The following is a 21976-nucleotide window of genomic DNA, read 5'->3' as shown; positions in this document are numbered from 1 at the left end:
ATCCACCAGCTTTTGCTAGGCAGTTTCAACCACTGTTCCAACCCAATTAAATAACAGTGCCTTTCTGTTCTGATATAGACATGAGAGGAAGCTAAAAAGAGCAGCACCTTGTTGGGAGAGCAGTCTCAGACCTGTACACTTAGTAGGCATTAAGGTATGCCAAGACTGCAAGAGCTTGACTGCTTTTTTACCTGGGCCATTACTTAGGGTTGTTTTTGCAGATGCTAACCTTGAAATATGAGGCAGTTTCTTCCCCTGGCTTGCTTACTTCTTGTTATGAAAGCAGTGAATTGCCCAAACTCAGAGTTCCACAGTAGCAGTGCAAACTCACTGCATACATAACCTCCATCTGGGCCGTGGCGCTTGGGGACAGGGACCAAACATACCAATATGCAGAGGCTTGTGCTATTTGTTGTGCCACGAATAATAAAAATCCTTTGTCTCTGACTCAGGAGTCTCATTTCTTCTGCCAGCATCCAAGAAACAGTAACAGGCTAAATTATTAGCTTGTAAGTAGGGTAAAATCAAATCCCAGACCTGACAGTTTTGGCAAAGGGGTAGCAACAGAAATACAGCTTTCTGGAGGAGAAAAATGGCCCACAAGTCAGGTTCCAGATATGAAAACACCCCCTGGGATCTGGAGTGAATGTTCTCACCCATGGGGTGGGCAGCAGAGTGGAGAAGGAATGAGGGTCTCCGCTGTCAGGGCTGCTAATGACCCCAGAGGAGAGAGGCAGGACTGAAACTAGCTATACATGTGGCACGCTGGTTGCTGCTGGCTCCCTCTCCTCCAGGTGGGAGGAGGAAGGAGTGTGTCTGTGACAACAGGGCAGCCCAGCAGAAAGGCAATGTTGGTGTGGGTACTGAGCACAGAAGTCCCCAGGCTGAAACGACAGTGCCAGTAATGACGGCCTTCCTGCCTGTAATGTAAAGACAACATAAACACGAGCACTTCACTAAGTTGGGCCTCAAGTGGTCAGCAACTCGAAATGAAAGTAAGTGTGCCTTGTTAGATCTCTCTCCCATCACACTGCTTGATCCCTCCTCATGGCTTCTACTCTGCTTCAGCTGCCTTAAGGAAAAGGATTATTAGGAGTGGGTCCCCAAGGAAGACCAAAGGCCATAAATATCTGTGCTGGTATGATGAGGAAAGGACTCAAATTTTTATGGCTGTGTTGGATAGAGGATCCAAGTTACCATCCTACCTGGTCCCATAGAGAAAAGGGGCACCCAAAGTCAACTGATGGAGTTTGGTGCCTCTCAGTGGGGAAGGGAAGCTAAGTGACTTTGTGGGAGGAACCCTTTGGGCTTATTCAATGTGCTGCTGCTGTGGCTTCCGTATCTGATTGAAAGGTAAGAATTAATGTGCTACATGTTTGAACTTCCTATTCCCATAAATGTTAGAAGAGATTCTCCTGCTCAGGAGCTGCTACCTGTAGAGAGACATTTCCCAATACAAAAATGTTACCTTCTTGATAGAACTACAGAGTACACGCCTCTTTGAAAAAGCAGCCATTAACCCGCTACTAAGCTCTTGTGGAAAATCAATGCCTGGCATCCACATTTTTGGGTGGGTCAACTCGGACTCAATGACTAATGAGATGGGAATGGCCCCAAAGACCTTGCTGGCCAAATGGAAACAGCATATTCAAGAGTAAAGCTGGTCTAGCCCTAGCATAATCTCAGTTTTACATGAAAAAAAAAAAAAAAATGACACCTATTCCTTTGAGGGAAATTGTATTCCCCACTCTGCCACCTGAAACAAACCTGCTGGTTCAATGGGGCTCTTGATTCACTGAGGTTCCCTTGAATAACTAGGCCTGCTTCACTGATGGTGTCCTCTGGGCAGCACAGCCACCTAGCCCCAGTGACAACTCTGGAAGACCAGTGTAGTCAGGGCCAGTTAGCAAAATGGTCTGAATTTAAAGCTGTCACATTTGTTTTAGATACTACTACTAAGGACCAGCCATGTTACATTTTCAGACTGTGTGTTATTGCCAATGGCCAGCCATCTGTCTGGTCTGCCACTTGGAAGACTACAGACTAGCGGATTAAAGACAGCTCTCTAAAGCTGCAACCCTGGAAACAAATCATGGCTGCTGATCAGACAGTCTGGGTCCCTCATGTAGATGCCCATGGCAAGGGCCTAAGGCCCAACCAGCACGTACCAGGTCACTGGATGACTGGAAGATGGGAGAAAACAGCTCAAGGTCAAGCCTGCACTGACTAGATCACTGCCATCACCACCAGGACCTATTATCACACCAGACAAAGCAACACACCCATCCACCATGGATGGGGTACAAAGTGAAGGACTGTATGTTTATGATGCAGAAGCTACCACTGCATGGCAGACATGTGACTCCTGTCAAAAGCTGGCCCGTTAGGCTAGGGATGAAGGAGGCCATATTTCCCTTGCTGCACCTAGAAACTGACTACATCAGATCTCTGACCCCTGCTTTGGGCTCACCCTGATGCTTCACCACTGTTGACACTTTTTCAGGTTACTGTGACACTTACTGTTCCAGTCCAATCAGCTGGCTCTGGCTATGCCAGTGTGCCTCTTGAAACTAAACTGTGTCATGTTTTCACTTTCTAGACCATGTTTAATCTGACAATGGTATGTCTTTTGTCACAAAGACCACCCAACAATGGGCCAATAGTCAAAATGTTAGATGGACATTTTATGACCCTCTTCAAGTTGCTGCCGTATCAACATATAAAATGGACTTAAAATCAACTTAAAAAGATTTCTGACTCTGCCTCACTCACCACCACCTCTCCCACCACACCATCTCCATAAAAGGTTCCTCTCCTTTGGCTGCTTCCTGGATAATCATGGGGACAAAAAGCATAGGTGGTTACATAAATCTATTTTGAAAATCTGCCCTAACTATTCCTGGGCATAATACATTTTTCATTCACCTAACAGAAACCCTAACCAGGATGACTGGTATATCCTCCAAGTGGCATCCCAACCAAAAGGGGGCCTAGAAGATTCAAACCTAATTTTGGCTCAACTACCTGGATATTTTTCTTGGAATGACAAGATTCTAGATCATGAAGATAATGACCATTTGGATGAGTACACTGCTCACCAAATCCTTCCATAGTGGTCCAAAAAGTTCAAAGTGGTAGACATAATGATTTCTCTGCAAATTTCGAAAAGATGTCCATGTCCAACTTGCACCTGACCTTCCAGACAAAAGGTCTAGATGTGAGTAGGGGATGACTGGAGAAAATGTAAAGTTAGAGCTATTGGGATGGGCATACCAATTTCATGGCTCTAGAGGAAGAGCAATAACCTGGTAATTTGGGAGGGAATATTTCAAAGCCCAGGAGGTAGGACAGTGTGTGATTAATGCACTCTTAGTTCTCTATATCCAGCACCTCAGCCTCACGAAACAGTCATGTGATCCACAGGGCCATGCAGAAACTGTGACTAGCAGTGTGACCCACTGACCCACTGCTGAGTCTGTCATCCCCACCCATGGGTTTAAAAACAAAAGAAGTCACATGGGCATGGCTCATCCTGAATTGTTCTGTCAAGCCTGATTCCATCAACAAAAGTTCCCAAACACAGATTGCCCACTCACTCCCATACAAATTCACAGACTGGCACAACTTTGGTTTATTCTGAGTTATACAAATCCATATACTTCTCCTGACTCCCAACTATACCACGTATGGCAATCAAGGCTTAAATTAATCAGTGATACTGTCTATGTGGCTTAAAATACCAATCAATGGTAATTCAAATCAAGTATATCAACAAATTATGAATTAGTCACCTGTGCTCATGTACTCTAGTTCTATGTTGCACAGAGTGGGCTGTAGAATCTCTTTCTATTAGAAATTCTTACTGGACCTTCTACTGCCCCGTTTTTACCGGCAATGACAGTGGAGATGAGCAAGACATTCTAAACTTCTTTATGTGGGTCATATTAGATAACAGGCTTTACTTAGACTGTCTGAATTCAGACCTACTCGGCTCCGGCTGGGATTTATTCACAACGGCTGATCAAGGACACTGGTGGGAGGGGGGAAGGGCATGGATGAAGCCAATACTGAAGGTCTGCCTCATCCTGCTTCTTTGGATCCTATTAACAGTAGCTCTAATTAAATGCTGTATGAGAAAAACTGAATAGACTTGGTTCAAGCCTCTGTCCTTCTGATTAATCAGAGTGGCCATGGAATAACATACTCTTGTGAAAATTCCCCAGAAGCCAGGATGGCGTAAGACGATGCTGTGGGTTGCTGGCAGACACAGTTTTCCTTGGCCCTCTTACACTCCTTACATGTCTTGCTCGGTATACCAAGACAACAAGGTTCCGACTGCTCTTTAACCTGGGCCATTTCTCAGGGGTGTTTATGAATCTGATAACTTTAAAAAATGAGGTAACATCTCTGGACAAAGAGCAGGCTTACTTACTGATTGCTGTAAAAGTGTTGGATTCCCCAAGTTCAGTGCTCCTCATCCATGAGGTAAATGCACCCTGCACGCACAGCATCCATCTGAGCCATACCACTTGGCCCCTGCGAGACTTGGGGGCAAAGGAAGCTGGCGCAAATATGATGGTATCGCTCCTATGCTGTGAGGAATGAAGTCATTTGTCTATAACCAATGGGTCTTGTGTCTTCTGCCACATCCATGAAACAATAACAGTATAACTTGTTAGCTTGTAATAGGATAAAAATCAAATCCCAAACCCAGCACACCTATCTCTGGCTTGAACCACCGATAGCACCTGATATGAAGTCTAGTTGGAACAACCATTCCCATATTTATTGTTCAAATAGGAAGTACACAGATATCCTGAGGCTGAAGCTACTCATATTGGATTCTTTAATGCAAGCAAAAGGAAGCCATTAACACACGAATGTAAAAACCAGGATCACTTCCCTATCTTCTAGTTTTTGGGGCTTCCCTATAAAAACAAGGTTCTTCACCTCAGTTCCAGAGTACATATTATTACCTTCACTTTCCCCAAAGTAAAACCTCTATGAAGGGGCACTATTACCACCACTTCCCTACGGTGTGGTGTGGAGGAGAAATATTAACTATATGAGATATTGTGATGTTCTAGTTTGGAAGAAGTGGTGATTTAGGATTATGGCCATAGATGGGGAAGGAAGTGAATAAGGAGTCCTATTAGCAGTAGGCAATATATGCTTTTTAATTTCAAGCCTGCTTAAAAAAAAATGAAATCAAAGAAGCAAACAAACAATGACTTCACGGAGACAAACAAACGGCAAGAACACCATAATTTATAAAATTAGGTCTTTATCAAAGGGATTTAGGGAATAAAAAGAATTGAAAAATATCTTAATTTTAATCTCCATTATAAAAAAATCCTTCAAAAGCAAAGTATTTTTTTCACTTTTTTAAAATTTTATTTTGAAACAAATTCAAAGTTACAGGAACAGTTGCAAAAATAATACAAACCCCATACACAGAATTCCAGCATACCCTGACACCCCTCCCCCGACACCCCAATCCACCAACTTTAACATGCTGTCACACTGCCATTTATTTCTTTCCCTCCCTCCTTCCCTCCCTATCATCCGTCATCTATTGCTCTGTTTTCTGAATATATGACAGCAAGCTGCACACATCTTTGCACAAATACTATAATTCACATATACAATTCCTATAAACAGGAACATTCTTTATGCAATCCCATTAAGCACAGCTAAGAAGTTGATGAAATTCAACACTGATACAAAGTTTACATTCTATATTTCCTTTTTTTTTTTTCCCTTATGTCCCAACTGTGTCCCTTTAAGCCTCCTGTCCTCCATCCTCAGATCCCATCCAGGATCATCCTTGGCATTCAATTGTCATCTATTTAGACTTTTTTTTTTTTTTTTTTTCAATTGTGGAAACATATATACAGCCTAAATCTTCCCATTCCACTACCCCCCCCAGCATTCCATTAGTGGGATTAATCACATTTAGAATGTTGTACTGCTATCACCTTCCCACCATCCATTACTAGAAATTTTCCTTCACCTCAAACAGCAACCCTACACTCATTTCTTAACTCCCTATTGCCCCTTCCCCCATTTCTCTTAACCCATACTCTACTTTTCATCTCTATGGTCATATTCTCTGATAATTTCTTTGTGTTTATTGTGGGGCTTAAATTTAACCTCTTAAATCCATAACAATCTTGTTTTTCTTTGACACCAACTTAACTTCAATAGGACACGTAAACTATGTTCCTATACTCCTCCATTCCCCCACCTTTATATAGTTCTTGTCAAAAATTACATATTTTACATTGAGTCCAAAACCACTGATTTGCCATTAGAGTTTATGTATTTTATATCCTGTAGGAAGTAAACAGTGGGGTTACAAATCAAAAATTATTGACTTCTATTTGTATTCCATTGTGGTCAGAGAATGTGCTTTGAATATATTCAATTGTTCTTTTTTTGTTTTGTTTTGTTTCTTTAATTTATTGAGGCTTGTTTTATGTCCCAGCATATGGTCTATTCTGGAGAAAGATCCGTGATCACTAGAGAAAAATGTGTGTCCTGGTGATTTAGGATGCAAGGTTCTATATATGTCTGTTAAAATTCTCTATATCTCTCTCTCCTTACTTTGTTTCTCCATCGGTAGGGCTCCCTTTAGTATCTGAAGTAGGGCAGGTCTTTTATTGGCAAACTTTCTCACCATTTGTTTGTCTGTGAAAAATTTACGCTCTCCCTCAAATTTGAAGGAGAGTTTTGCTGGATAAAGTATTCTTGGTTGGAAATTTTTCTCAGAATTTTAAATGTCATGCCACTGCCTTCTTGCCTCCATGGTGGCCGCTGAGTAGTCACTACTTAGTCTCATGTTGTTTCCTTTGCAGGTGAATTGCTTTTCTCTTGCTGCTTTCAGAACTTGCTCCTTCTCTTCAGTATTTGACAGTCTGATCAGAATATGTCTTGGAGTGGGTTTATTTGGATTTATTCTATTTGGAGTTTGCTGGGCATTTATGCTTTGTGTATTCATATTGTGTAGAAGGTTTGGGAAGTTTTCCCCAACAATTTCTTTGAATACTCTTTCTAGATCTTTACCCTTCTCTTCCCCTTCTGGGACACCAATGAGTCTTAAATTTGGACGTTTTATTTTATCAATCATATCCCTGAGATCCATTTCAATTTTTTTTATTTTTTTTCTCCATTCTTTCTTTTGTTCTTTCATTTTCTGTTCTGTGGTCCTCTAGGACACTGAGTCATTGTTCAACTTTTTCTAATCTTGTATTATGAGTATCCAGAGTCTTTTTAATTTGGCCAACAGTTTCTTTTATTTCCATAAGATCTTCTATTTTTTTATTTATTCTTGCAATTTCTTCTTTGTGCTCTTCTAGGGTCTTCTTTATGTCCTTTATATCCTGTGCCATGTTCTTCTTCATGTCCTTTATATTCTGTGCCATGCTCTTGTTCTTTGATTGTAGTTCTTTGATTAACTGCACCAAGTACTATGACTCTTCTGATATTTTGATTTGGGTGTTTGGGATTGGGTTCTCCATACTGTCTGGTTTTATCATATGCTTTAAGATTTTCTGTTGTTTTTGGCCTCTTGGCATTTGCTTTGCTTGATACGGTTCTTTCAAGTTATAAAAAAATACCAATCTAATTTTTCAAATCTACATTTGGTGGCGTACACTTTCTCTAACTAACCAGCAGATGGCATCTGCAAGTCACCTATTCCCCTCAAGTCAGTTCTCCTCAACTATGTCTTTGTGATGTGTGGGGAAATGATTCTTGTGGGGTTCAATTGGTGCACTCAGTTTGGGTGTGTTGTTGGTGCTGTCCGCCCTGAATGTGGAGCATGTGTCTGGGTGGTTAGGGAGGCAGGGCAGCTTTAATAATCAAACCTCCCGGTGTTCCCGGAGATTCAAGGCTGTCGCAAGAGTTTAAGCCTTCATTTCAGTTTTGCCACAGATTGTCTCTGCCGCTGACCCACAAGTCCCCAGCATTGACGTAGGGTCCCTGGGTTCTCCAAGCGGGACCCCTTCTCAGCTGTGATCTTCCAGGACCTCTGCTGAGGGAAGGCTGTGCTACATCACAAGTGCACGCTGTCCCTCAAGGGAAACCCCAGGGCACTGGGCCGTGCAGGGGCGCTCCCAGCATGATGCAAAGATGGCTGAATTGGGCCTCTCAACCTCCCCCCGCCTTTTTGCACAGCTCCGCCCAGCTCTGGACAACTAGCTGTGTGCGCACCCAAAGCCACTGTCTACGGCCAATATTGTGGCGTGTGCACGGTGCCATGGGATACACTCCCCGTCACACTGGGTTTCCTGGCGCAGCCCTGGGCTGTGGGTTTGGCCCCAGGCAGCAGTGTCCCCAGCCCGCCGCGGAGCCGGCTGCAAGTGGCACAGTTTCTTTCTCCTTTTGCCTCTCCCCTCTGGCCCCCTGGCCCTGAGGGTATCAGCAGTGGGCTATCCTCCACACCAGACACCAAGAGGTTGGCAGAGCCCACTCCTCCCATGCTTCACTGCGCGGTTCTCACCGTCGTAACCGCAGCCGCTCCTGGTTTTTTTTTTCTTTTTTTAAAGAACTAGTCTGTCTCCAAACACCAACCCACAGTTTCCCCATACCACAGCACGGCCGCAGGACTTTCAGCCAGCTTACTCACTCATTTCAGAATGCAGACTCCTGGTTTCACCAAGTGCCCAGTCCCTGTGGTTTCAGCAGACCTTGTCCAGCTAGTGCATCGCTGGAACTGGTGTTCTGGGTCACTTTCTGGTTTTTATCTAGTATTTTGCATGGAGGTGTTTTTTTTGCCCTGTCTCACCTAGCCACCATCTTAGGTTCTCCAAAAGCAAGGTATTTAAGACCCAAAACTCACCTTCAGAAATTAAAAGGCACATCTGTAAAAGATTTGTCTGTCAACTATTACATACTCACTGTTAAAAAAACAAATCAAGACAGAACTTAAGAAGAGGATGAAATACAATGTAAAAACAGAATTATAAAAGGCAGTTATTAAACTACTTCAGTATTGTGTCCAGATTTCTGAATAGATATCAAATGTGAATCTAGCAAATATTCTAGATTTCTTGCTTTGTAAAGTATATGATTAAAACAAACTGTGCTAAAACTCAGTAAAATCCAAATTGCTTTATAGAGTAATTTCATATTCACTTGTCTCCATAATTCATTAAAAATAAAAATAAATGGTGTTTCAGAACCACCACAGACTTGAATTTGATGGATGATCATTTCTCCTCCCCCATGTGAGCAATAAGGAAAAGGTAGATATGTGTATTCATAATGCTTTATCCTCATGGATAAGTTATGCTGTTGGCATGTCATGACAAGTCAGTGTTGCCTGTTATTTAATTATATGGAGGCAGAATAAATGATGCAAAGACACTGCTGGATGTGTGCTTGCTTACTTTAAACAGATAAAAAGATTTCAAACTACCCATAATTTTCAAGGAAAACTTTGAAATTCAAGACTATCCCTTAAATAAAATGAAAGAACATCTTCAGAACCATTTGGAACAAAAAAAATCAGACTTCAGCGCTTTGTATTAGAAACGGGGTTTTATATTTAGAGCTTTGTCTTTCAGGGACTGGGAAGGAGGTACGTGAACATCCAAGGCGGAAGGCTGCATGGATGATATCAGAACCAGTCAAACACTGAGAGCTTAATGCCAAATCTCCTTTTCCCATTAAAAAAGTAGAATTCAGAACAATTAAAATGCATTACTACCCCAAATTAAATTGCCTTGAAGTTTTCTGCACAGGGCTTTTAGCGTTATAAACACTTCTTGACTTTGTCCTGTCATGTTTCCTCAATCAATCATGCAGTAGCCTAAAATTAAATTGAAATGACTGGATCAAGGAAAATCAAATTTTTTAACATTTAGTTTCAGTAATGAGATTATGAAGCTTTTAGTGATATTGTAATTACTCTGAAGCTTTGAGCACATGTTTCTACTAAAAGTATTCTATAGAGAAAAACTGCATTAGGGAACCAAGTAAACACAGACCACTATGAACCAAAAATACATTTGTTATAAAGTTAAACATTAAAGGTAGAAAAGAAACAAAGCATGCATGTGATCTGTACTTTAGAATATCCTGTATTAAGTGACCACTTGAAAACACCAGATCGCTCCAGCATTAAAATAATTTAATAGCTTCCCACCAAGGGCAATCATAAGAGAAGTAACAAGGAGAAACAACAGTAAAGGAGAGGAAAGAAATTTTAAAAATGCTTCATTCTTGTGCTGGCTCCAATTTTTGGACAGGAAAACGTGACAGACTAAAATCTTTCTCCTAAAATTAATGACTTATTTCTCAGAATATAAAAATGTTTAAATAGACTTACTATTTACCCAAATCAAATCATATAGCTACTTCCCCTACTTATTAATTAATTCTTTCATCCATTTCAAACCTTACTGGGATTATGCTGGACTTGGGGGCCACAAAAATAACTGAAATGAGATCCCCAGCCCCTAGACAAATGCAAATGGAACAGAGAGGAACCCAGGAGATTGCATTCTTCTATCTTGGTACTTCAACTTCAGCAACTGTGAGGGAGACTGGAGAAGATAAGCAAGAGATGATGACAATGGTCTCCTCTCCTTTCATTCATACTTTATTCATTCAACAATAATGTACTGTGTAGAAGCACTATTTCTTTCTTCAAGAATGAGACAGGTAAATAAACACACAAAGTTAAAATGGAATGAGATTATGTCTTTGAAAGCTGTAATCAGCACAGAGAAGGGGCATTTCTGCAGGACAGGAAAGAGCAGGCTGAGAGGGGAAATGATAACTGACTCCTGGAGGACACAGTGGGATGTGCCACACTAAGGTGGGATGGAATCATCCATCTAGACAAACAGTGTTGGGTGCTGTCTAGTGTTTACAGGTGTTGGGTAGCAAAGGATCTTTCTGGAAAGAATATCCTGACTTTTCTTGTGGTCCACTGCCAGGGGCACCTTTAGCTTCCAGAGGCCAGTGCATTACGTTCCTCATGCCATAATAACTGGGCAAAATGCTCACTTCTAAATCCATCACTAGTAATGAATTAAACTTCTATGACTTTTGTGGAGAGAAAGAAAAACTTCTTCAGCTGGGATTGCTAAGAGAAGATCGCTGGCAGACACGCTGTCACCATTAGGAGATAATTTTCCTGAAATGGGGCCAACAGAAAAAGCAGAGTAGAAAGAAGAAGAAAAGACCAAGCCCCTGGAGCAAATTGCACCTCAAGTCATAGCTACACTTGGATTTAGTTACATGAGGAGAAAGATTTCTTGTTGTTGTTGTTCTTGCCAGGTTAAAATGGATCTCCAACACGTGGCACCAAAAACAAAAGTCATTACCAATATACAGAGGAGAAAATAGCATATGGAAAGACACTAAAATTTAAGAGTTAGGTGTATCTGAGCTACTTCAAGTAGTTGAGAGAGAAGTGGTAGTTACATCTGCTAGAGTCAGGAAACCATCTCATTTCTCAGACAGACATAAATACTGAGATTAGAAACCACCACTGTTAAAGATGTGATATTTATGATTTCCAATGATGTTAAGGAGAGGTAGGTGTCTTTCTCCCAAATGATACTTTCCACAAATTAATTAGTTATCCAGACTAATTTTTCTGTACAAAATTAAATCTGGCAATACTTGGTACATTTTTTTACTGTGTCTTAATTTATAATTCAATCATAAATCATCAGCCCCCAAATTATTAACTCCTGATGACTTAAAAAATAAAACAGTATATGCAGTCTATTTTCAGCAAAACAGAAAATGGTGATGTGCTGCTCAATTCTAAAGCCAAAATAATAAAGTTATAGTCACATATGGAAATCAGGCCATTGAAAGTTTAGCAGGAAAATGGTTCTGTCAAAATAATCTGAAGGACACAAAGCTTCTGAACAGTTTGCTTATTCTGATTATATCAAAATACAGCTAAATGCCCTAACAGCTTAATGATCCTAAATAGAAAGCAGTACAATAAACTTGTAGTATTTAATTTGGCTACTGTCAAGTTTAAATTTTTTAATTTGAATTTGCACTCCCTTTCAGCCACAAGTACTTCCACTGTCTACTGCCTAGGAGGAAACCTGATTCCACAGATGTTACAGTCCACTACTTGGATGGTTCTTAGATTCAACCCAGGATGTCCATTTGTTAAGAATATCCTGCTCTTCTTTTTGTCTGAATAATCTAGATTATCAGCCATAATTTCTATGTTAACCAAAAGTAAATGAGTGAAATTTAACATGACTTTGCTGCCAAAGTTACCTTTCTAAAAATAAATTGGACTGTGCCCATTCCTAGCCTTACAACCAAGTGGATCCTCGTTACTCATGGAATAAAACCCCAAATCTCCAGCAGGGCATGGAAAACACCCCCGGAGCTGGTCCCAAACTCTTTCTGCCCAATCCCTCATCACTTCCTCCTCCAAGCTCCTTATGCTCTATCTCTGTCAACTTCTCCTTCTTCACTAACACCCTGTATCCTCCAAGTCTTCCTGCCTCTGCTCCTTCTAGTTCCTCAGCTAAAATGCACTTTCCTTACTTGCCTGCTCAGAACACCTCTCAGCCCGCAAGATACAGCTGAAATACTAACTCTGTTTTGGGGTTCCCCCTACTTTATAGTTTTTCTTGATTATTATTATAGCTTTTCTTGATGCTTATAATTATTTTGCCTGTGTACATAGCATTCTCACAAAATTGTGACTTCTTAATTTAGCTGTGCAGGTTTGGTACTTGTCACAGATCTCATTGACTTAGGTCTAAATAAATTTCTGTTGAATTCCACTTTTATTTTCTTAGTACTTGTTTCCAATAAAAAGGAACTCTTTTTTTTTTTTTTACAAATCAAATTCTGTCATCTGTTTTTTAAATTTCTTCCCTATTTCAAGTTTCTCCTAACTGTGCTAACAATGTATAATGAAATGTTTTCTAAATATCGCATCTAAAACTGCCTCATGGAATCAAATTCTATACTGATATCTTTAATAACTGAAGCAAATTAAGCTACACAATTTTGTTCTTTTGTCCTTCCCAACTTTACTTGAATTTACTTAAAAATTCTAACTGTATAATTTTCTACCAAGCTAGATTAGTTATTTACAAAGGACAGAACAATGTTAAACTATTCCAAAGGCACATTAGATGTCTAACATTCATAGTGAACTCTCAAATCAGAAAGCAAAATGTACATAAAATGGTTATTTGTTCCTGCTTTGTCTGATTATCTGTTGTTATGGGAAGTCATATTTCCTGTCAAAAACATAACAAAGCTTTCCCTTCTCTACAGGATACAAATTAGCAACCTGGTACATCAAATCACCCAGCTGTAATTCACTATTTCAGTCCAGGAGTGTATCCACATGTTCATTTGCCACCTGGGAAAACTATCTTGAAAAATGAGTTATGTCCTTGGCAAGTTTGTCAACTAGTCCACACACACACACACACACACACACAAACACACACACGCACACACACACTAATAATGTTAGACTTCTCAAGTGTAACGTTACTGCATTACCTTAAAATGACCTCTGAAGAGGCGAAAATCAAATAGTATCACTGTCAATTCAATGTACTAGATATGCCATCCTCTCTTCATAATTAAGCACTTAAACCCAGGCATTCAGATGGAGAAAGGGTTAATGGTAACAATGGTAACTGAATAATGGCCGCCACCCCCCACCTACCCCCGAGATGTCCAAATCCTAATCTTCAGAACCTGTGAATGTCACCTCATATGACAAAAGAGACTTAGCAGATGTGATTCAGTTAAGGATTTTGAGGTAGGGAGATTATCCTGGATTATTTGGTGGGTCCTAAATGTAACGATGAGTGGTACAGGAAGGAGGCAGAAGGAGATCTGATAATAGAAGAGAAGAAGGCAGCATGGCCACGGAAGCAGAGACTGAAATGGTGCTGGTAGGAGCCAAGGAATGCCAGAAGCTGCTGGTAGTGGGAGTCTCCCCTGCAGCCTCCAGAAGAAACTCGGCTGGCTGACACCTTGGTTTTAGCCCTTTCAAAATTATTTTACACATCTGACCTCCAAAACTGTAAGAATAAATGTGTGTGTGTGTGTGTTTAACAGCAGCAAAAGGAAACTACACAGTCACTGAGTCATGCCTCAATAGAACAGCATACTCTTGAAAAAGCTCATGAAATTATGGCACTAAAGTTTGTTTTCCTGAAAATACTACTTCAATGGCCAGAATATGAAACTACTTGAAGTAGTCTGGTACTATCAGAAATTTACCTGATAAAATTTGTCACAAATGTATTATCAGTTTTATACATGTTACATATGGGGATGCATTTGTCCTATCCTGAAGTCTGGGTTTACAATATTTGTTGCTTTTCTGTATTTTCAAAAGTAGTATGGGCTTAATACTGAAAGTCAGAAAAACAAGGAAAATCAAAACAAAAAAGAAATTCACAAACCAAAGATAATCACTTTGGAATATACCTCTTGGATATTTTATGTATACAAATGGAACCTATTGCTATCTGGCTTTCAATTTAAAGGCAAATAAACTCTTACATTAATGCTTTGATTTTTTTTTCCAAATATTAAAGAAAACACACATATTTATCAGAGTTTTAGGTAATTAATGTTACTCACCCTGTTACTATCATTGCTTAAAGACGGAAAAGAAAAAAGTTTCTCCAGAAACCCGAAACTCAAGGCAACACCACTACCCCTTTCTCGCCTAACTTTACTTTCATAACTTGCATTTTATTGTGCATAAAATGGTTAAATTGGCTGCTGAAGCCAGAGGGATTTTTAATAAATTTAAATGCAAAGAACTGTGACAGCTATGGGACAATAGGGGAGTTTCTTAGAAGTCAGACTCCAAATTAAAATTATTCCAGTCCCTCCCACCAAAAAAAAAAAAAATTAAAAAGTAGAGAATTATAAAACTTACTGCAGAGCTGCAGTGCATAGTAATTGCCTGGATATAATGGTGAGCATACAGACCCAGTAAAAACTCTAGTATCATACATTTATAATAAGATTATCTAATGACTTCCTTTAAATGAAGCTGATGGAGAAAAAAAAAATACATTTTTGGAAACTCTGCATGCAGTGAGAAACTGCAGATGTTACACATACACAAAAAAAGAAAGAAAGAAAAAAAAAAAACCTCCCCAAAATGGCCACAGTAATTTCCTTACTGGTGTGGCATTTCACCAATTCCTAAATGAAGAAGAATGGGAAGCAAATATCAGACTTACACTATAGGGTACTCTGTTTGTATCAAATAATTATGTTTAAATTGAGTGCACAGTAAAATGTGTGCAATTCCTATGCAATTCAATAAATTCAAGCATCATCATTTAAAAACATCTTTAGATATTGTCACACACGTAAGTATCCAAACTTGCTGAATGCCAACTGACTTCCGTAGTCTAGATTTGTTCGTGGTCAGCAGCCCATATAAGCAGCACCTTTTATAGAAGGCTGCCTCAGTCAGGCTTAAATATACCTCTCACTCCCGGCAGATTCATCAGAAAGCTGGCAGTGACTCCAAGTCTGAGTTCAAGGCTAGAGGGAAGACTTAAAGCATGAATCATTACTCTTAAATCTTTAATTCTTCAGGCAGTAAACCTGTTATCCCATCCTCTACCTAGCCCACAGTTCATCACCCCTACACTCTCTGGATCAAGAGAAAAAATAAGTTGCAATCAAGACAAAACTCCTCTGGAAGTAAAATGCCAAGCCCTGGAGTTCCAAAATGAATTTGGATTGCAGACCATTCTGTTACAGCATATGTCTCAAGGAGAAGCCACGGAGATGGTGAGTCTATTTAGTCAAGCCATTTCTGTCTAACTCTTACACCTACAACCAACAGCCCTGTGGAAACTCCAAGGGGAAATAAAGAAAGAGCTTACCTCCTGATTGTACAGAAAACAGATGCCCCTGTTAACAAAGAACTAAAATTTAAAATTCCAGGTTCTGAGAAAATCAGAGACTGTGGAGAAGAAAAAAAAAAAAGAGTAGAGAAAGGGGACTGCAGGTAGTTACTAAAACCAAAGTTTCATCTTGGAACCATAGATATTACAAACTTCCAGTTCTATTTCTCTGTTAACACAGAGAGAGTCTCAGGTGTCTACTTCCTACCTTTCCATGTTCTGGAAAATGGATCTACTATGTAGGTACAATTAGCTTTAAAATTACCATGCAGTTCAAAAAGTCTTCATCTCAGGTCCTCTTATTTATGCACTGAAACTCCCAAAATATTTAATAATAGAAAAACTGTTACAGTCACCAATTACAGAGACAAATAATTCAAACGTCTCAACTGAAACACCAATATAAATTCCCTAACAATGAGATTTTTCCCAACTTGGTGTGGTAAGAACGAGGGACCTGGATTGAAAAAATCATCAAGAACACTGCGGCATCCCATGGCCTGAGCAAAACAGACCTGTAGATCTTGGTGTGCAGCGGTCCGCGTGACCTAGGCAGCTAATGTTTAACCTATTGTCTTTGTAAGCCAGTAAAGAGAAAAAGGGTAAATTGACCTTAAAATGTAACTTTAAAATGTGAAATGGGAAGGAGACAGGAGGTGAGAGGCTTCTGGGTTCACAAAAGGGCAACAATGTTAATCTAGTTTACCTGCTTCCTGGCCCCCAAGTGTTAACACTCTGGTGGTTATTTACAAAGCCCCATCCTATGATTCTTTCCTTCCTGCACCAGCCCCCAGGTCACAGCGACCCGTTCCTGCATCTATGCTCCCCCACCCTTAGGAATGCCTTTGTCTCAACCCTCATAACCTTAACCCTTATAAATGGCTTGCTGTCTTTGCAATGCACAGTTGACTTTCCTGCGAATGCAATGCCCGCCCGTCCTGAGAGAGCCATTATGATCTCTCCATGACTTCTCACCCTGTAAATAAGCCCTGAATAAAAGTTCATGTATCAGAAAATGCTCGTTGTCTTCTTTGGCCTCCGGACTGGCATGGCCCTCAAGGGCTATGACAAACCCATCAATAACTTTTTTAAAAAAACAAACATTTGTTCAAAGATGATCTCAAAACTTGGCCGGGTATGCATACATATCTAAGAGGAAAAAACTCAACTCTGCACTATTCTGGGTGACCAGAAGCCCAAGCTATTACAACACTACTCTTGCCATATGGAGAAGACAACATAAATAGATCCCTAAGCATCATGTGCTTCATATCAAAGGAGATACAGATCTTTTTTAAATTTAAAGATTTAATATCAAGAAAAACACAAAACTAATGCCTCTCAATGAGGAATATTTATATATTTTATAAAAATAATTTTTTTTTAAAGAAATATATCCATTGTCACTACCCTGAGAAAAGTCATTTACTATCCCACAACCGCCCTTTTACTCACAGAGGAAGATCATTTCCTACTTGAGATCAAACAGAAGCCATCCACAGATACCTGGACTTCTTGGCATTATACTTAAAACTTCCCATTGCTGCCATCGTCATCTTTCGAAAATGCAATCTGTTCACAATACGCCCACCATCAGATGAAAATGCACACTTCTGGCACTGCTTGCACACTATGGCCTCTCCAGTCCAGTCCCAGCCTACTTCTCCAGCTTCTGCCTTCCTGCAAGTGTTTCATTCTTTCCTCTTACATCCATGCCTCTGTACATGTCTCTCCCTCAAGCTGGAATGCCACCTGCACCAAGTTAATTCCTATTTGTCACTCAGGGCACAACCCAAATGGCTCCACTGGGAAACACAGCTGCATCCACTGAGCTCTATTAGGAGCCCTCTCTAGGGTATCCTTGGATACTCCTGTATCATGGCGCTTATTATTCAGGTGCAGATCTTTATTTTTCTGTACCCCTTCTAGTCTATGAGCACATATGTGACAAATGGTAGTTGTTAAAATCTTGGTTGACTGCAAAGGAGGAATTAATTGCTACAGATTGAGAAATGAGTGAGAGGTAGCAAAGAGGTGGAGATCTTAAAGGAAATTCCATAGCAGGTTGGTGCCATTTGAAACGGATTTCAAAGGATGAACAGTAGTTCCCTGATGGACAAAAGAGAGGAATGGCATTGAGAGCTGAGAGAATTACATGGGCAAAAGCAAAGACATGAAAAATCATGGTGTGATGGTAAGTGTGTGGGGGGAGGGGGGTGATATATACACATGTCTGCCTAATTTACTCTTTTCCTGTTGGGGAAGAGGATGGAATCCTTACCCAAAATAGTATTATCAACCCAATTAGCTCACCAACTCCTTGGGGAGAAATGGTCTTTTATATTTCTCTACGTCCTTTCCCCACAGGCTGCATGTGCACACACACACACAAATATACATCCACCACCCAGATATAACCATCCCTGCCTAATACAGTGCCTTATAAAAAAATGACAGTGAAATCATTATTGTGTATGGAAATACCTATGAATCCAAGGAAGAAAGTTTCCTATTTAGTGAAAAACGTATTTGAATTAACCCGGTCAAAATCTTGAATAATTAGGATATACATGGTACTAGGGGAAATAGTCATATGACTGAAATTCCTTTTAACAAAAGCTGCAACATAAATCAGCCAACTGTCATATAATTCTCGTTCTTTAATATTGCAAAACTTAGAGAGAACCATTCAGATTACTACAAAGAACCATTTAAAATGAGCTCATTAAATGCAAATTAAAACAGAAATACTGAATAAGCACTGGATCACAAAGCCCAAAGAAACAGCAGGTAAGAAACACTTTTCATTGATCAAAGAAGTAAAAGCTAACAGAATAAAGGATTCTGCACTGAAACTGCTTTCATGAATATGAAGCATTTCGAAGTGAAGAGAACCTTTTTTTTTTTATTTTTTCAAAGAAGCTTTAGAGGTAGAGATGGATTTGCATATCTCAATACAAAATACTTTCATTATATCATTTTCAAGCAATGAAGCTAAGGTTCCCAAAAAATTCAGTCTCTCTCTCCCTCTCTCTCTTTCTCTCTCTGTAGTCATTCCATTTATAAAGGACTCCACTAAGAGATTAAGTCCCATCCTAAATGAGGTGGCTCACACCTTAACTGATGTAACCTCATCAAAAGATCCTACTTAAAATGGGTTTACACCCAGGGGAATGGATTAGCTTTAACAACATGTTTTTCTGGGGTACAAAAGTTCTAATCCACTACAGAACCAAAGACGAACTATCCACAATTACATGAAAGCTTCTATGCAAAAATTTGGTAGGATCTATTTTGTGATACAATTGTACCTCATCATAAACAGAAGCTTTTAAAAGCCTGCCATGGGAACTTAGATATAGAGTTGCTTTTCATTTAAAATTATTGAAATGGTAGCACAAGTAGCAGTGCACAGTACACTCAACTAGAAATACAAATTCTGGAATTTAAAATTCATCACATACAAGCTCTAAAAGAAACGTAGATTTGTGGGAAAATAGTAAACTTAGGCTGTACACTCATGATGGTACAGCATTTTTTGCTTTGTTTTGTTTTATTCACTGTTCTATTACCAGCACCTAGAGTAATACTGACCACATAGTAGGTTGTCAGTTAGGTCTCCTTTCACGAAAATAAAGATTACAAACCGATGACTTATTTTTTTCTTTGGAAACTCATTTAGAACATAAAATTTAAAATATGCCACTCTCATCTATCAGGAAGGCAAAAATAGAAATGAAAATATTTAATGTCACACAGTGGCAGAAATGGGCAGTCTTACAAACACTGTTGAATTGGGAAGGACAAGGCCACCAAGCACAGTTGTGCAAATTATGCACTGCTCAAAAGCAGTAAACCAGGGAGTTAAGGGGGAGAGTGAAGTCCAGTAGAGAGTGTGGGGCAGGCTGAATCAGACCTGCAGGAGTGATGTCTTTTTGGAATTTTTCAGCCCTGAAGGCAAGGGCAGCTCTTTGCAATCTTGTTGCCATTAGTGGAGGTTTTAAGAAGGAGTGTAAAATAGGGCAACTTCTTTTAGAATAATTTGGAAATACCTATCAAATTTCAAAATTTAATAACTTTGACTAGCAAATCCACCCAGAGATTATACTAGGATTTTTACTTTTTGTATATGCTTACATAAGCAAGCAAAAGACATAGGTTCAAAAATGCTCATTCTAGCATTCCTGATGATTGCAATTGTTTGTAAATTTACTGAATGCTCATTTATCAGAAGTATTTGCATAATGATTGCACATCTTTACTGTATTAATGTGGGGTAGATCTGTACATACAGCTATGTAAGTTCTCTAAGAGATATTAAGTCAATGTGTAGATGAGATTATGTTCTAATTATTCTTTTCAAAAATTTATCAAAACATCTTTTAAAAGTATACATGCTGAATACAAATTTCAATACATACTTATATTTATTCTTAGACTTTAATATCTGATATTACTCAAATACCTAAATCCAGTTCTTCAGGACACAATGTATCATAAATATCACTTCTAAAATTCAGTTTTAAACACAGAGAGGTTTTAATCCCACATTTAAAACATAAACAAAAATGATCTAGCTAATTTTAAAAAAAGATAACAGTATTTTTAATAGAGGTAACAAAAATTACATTCTTCTAGGTTGTATTTTCTTAAGCTTTTCTATTCTGCTTTACATTATCTCGAAGCTCTTCTACATACTCTTCACAAAGTCTTAACTTTCCACTAGCTTCAATTAAATTTTGTATCTGTAATTGTCTGGTCAGGGCATTTAATATATCAATCATAATCCAAACGAAAATGTAAGTACTTTTGAAATAGTCTCAGTGCCAAGAAAGTAATCCTGGGTTTTGAAAAAGTAAAAGGAACATAATTTTATTGGTACTGAGGTAACAATCAAACCCATCTTTTTTATTTCCTTCCAAAGTGAGCCAGGATTTAAATAAAGTAGAAGTGTATTATTTGTATTAAGATGGTAAAGTGATTAAAGAGAGTATAGGCATAAAAGGGGCAAGTTCTGGTAGCAGACCTGTCTTTAACAAGAAAACAATCCCCAGCTGTACATTTATGTATCTCTTGACTTCCAGTTCATTGCTGGTAAAAGCCAAAATGCCTTTCCCAGCTCTGGAAGTTGGTCACAAAAACATGAAACTCATCTCTCTAGGCACTTTCCTTCAACTGCTTTCACTAACTTTCATGTACTTTCAGCACTCTTCAAAACACTCAAGCCTAAAACTGGCGATTAAGATTTTTATTAAAATGCATTAACCAACAGAATTAGATAATCCAACTTGCATAAAGTACTTGATTGAACATTGTCTTTTCAGGAATGCAAGGACATTTCAGCTTACAATTGTCATGTTGTGTGTTTTTTTCGTATGGAACTTTTAGAGGCATGGATTTAATTATTTCTGTCATAATACACACTTATTTGCACTATATAAAACAATACAATAGCTGGGGTATGAAAAATAATACCTTTTAAAATCCTACCTGTATTCTCCATATTACCATCTTGATAACTATTTAAACTTCAAATTCAAAGATAATACTTCTTCCCTGCTGTGTACCTAAATCCCAAATAAAAACTCAACTGCCTAGATACATTTCATTCTAATAAAGTTATTTGTATAATTATATATTAGATAAATAATTTACAGTGCTGAGTTTTAGATCTTAAGTTTCTGTCTTTATTACATAGTTTCACAATAAATTTGTTTCTTATTCCTACAGTAGATGAAGTTGAATTAAAATAATATAAATGTAAACACCTAAAAAAGCTCAATAAGATTCATAAAAATGTATGTATTTTTAAATTTTATAATTTTCAAAAAAAAAAGTTTTTAGAAGACAGTTGTACAAGGTTCACCTGGAAACACAAATCAGTTATCAGAACCAAGCGGAAGAGATTTCCAAAATTCATGCTGTCGGTATTTCACAGGGAAAAAAAAAAAAACACACACACACACACACACACACATACAGATATATACACACACTTTATTTTGAAGACAAGTATGCTTACTTGTCACCTGTCTGGACACACTACACCTGACTTGTTGAAATTAAGTGTT

General features: G+C 38.9%; 1 protein-coding gene across 4 annotated transcripts in view; it reads right to left on the bottom strand.

Moving 5' to 3' along the window:
• Positions 1-21976, bottom strand: part of PRKN (parkin RBR E3 ubiquitin protein ligase) — a 1621201-nt gene that overhangs the window by 1598202 nt on the left and 1023 nt on the right. The gene's annotated exons all lie outside the window — the stretch shown is intronic.

This window comes from Choloepus didactylus, chromosome 24 (assembly GCF_015220235.1).
Source record: "Choloepus didactylus isolate mChoDid1 chromosome 24, mChoDid1.pri, whole genome shotgun sequence".
Lineage (NCBI taxonomy): Eukaryota > Metazoa > Chordata > Mammalia > Pilosa > Megalonychidae > Choloepus > Choloepus didactylus.
The sequence above is the reverse complement of the archived record's forward strand: the minus strand, read 5'-3'. Positions and strand labels throughout refer to the sequence as shown.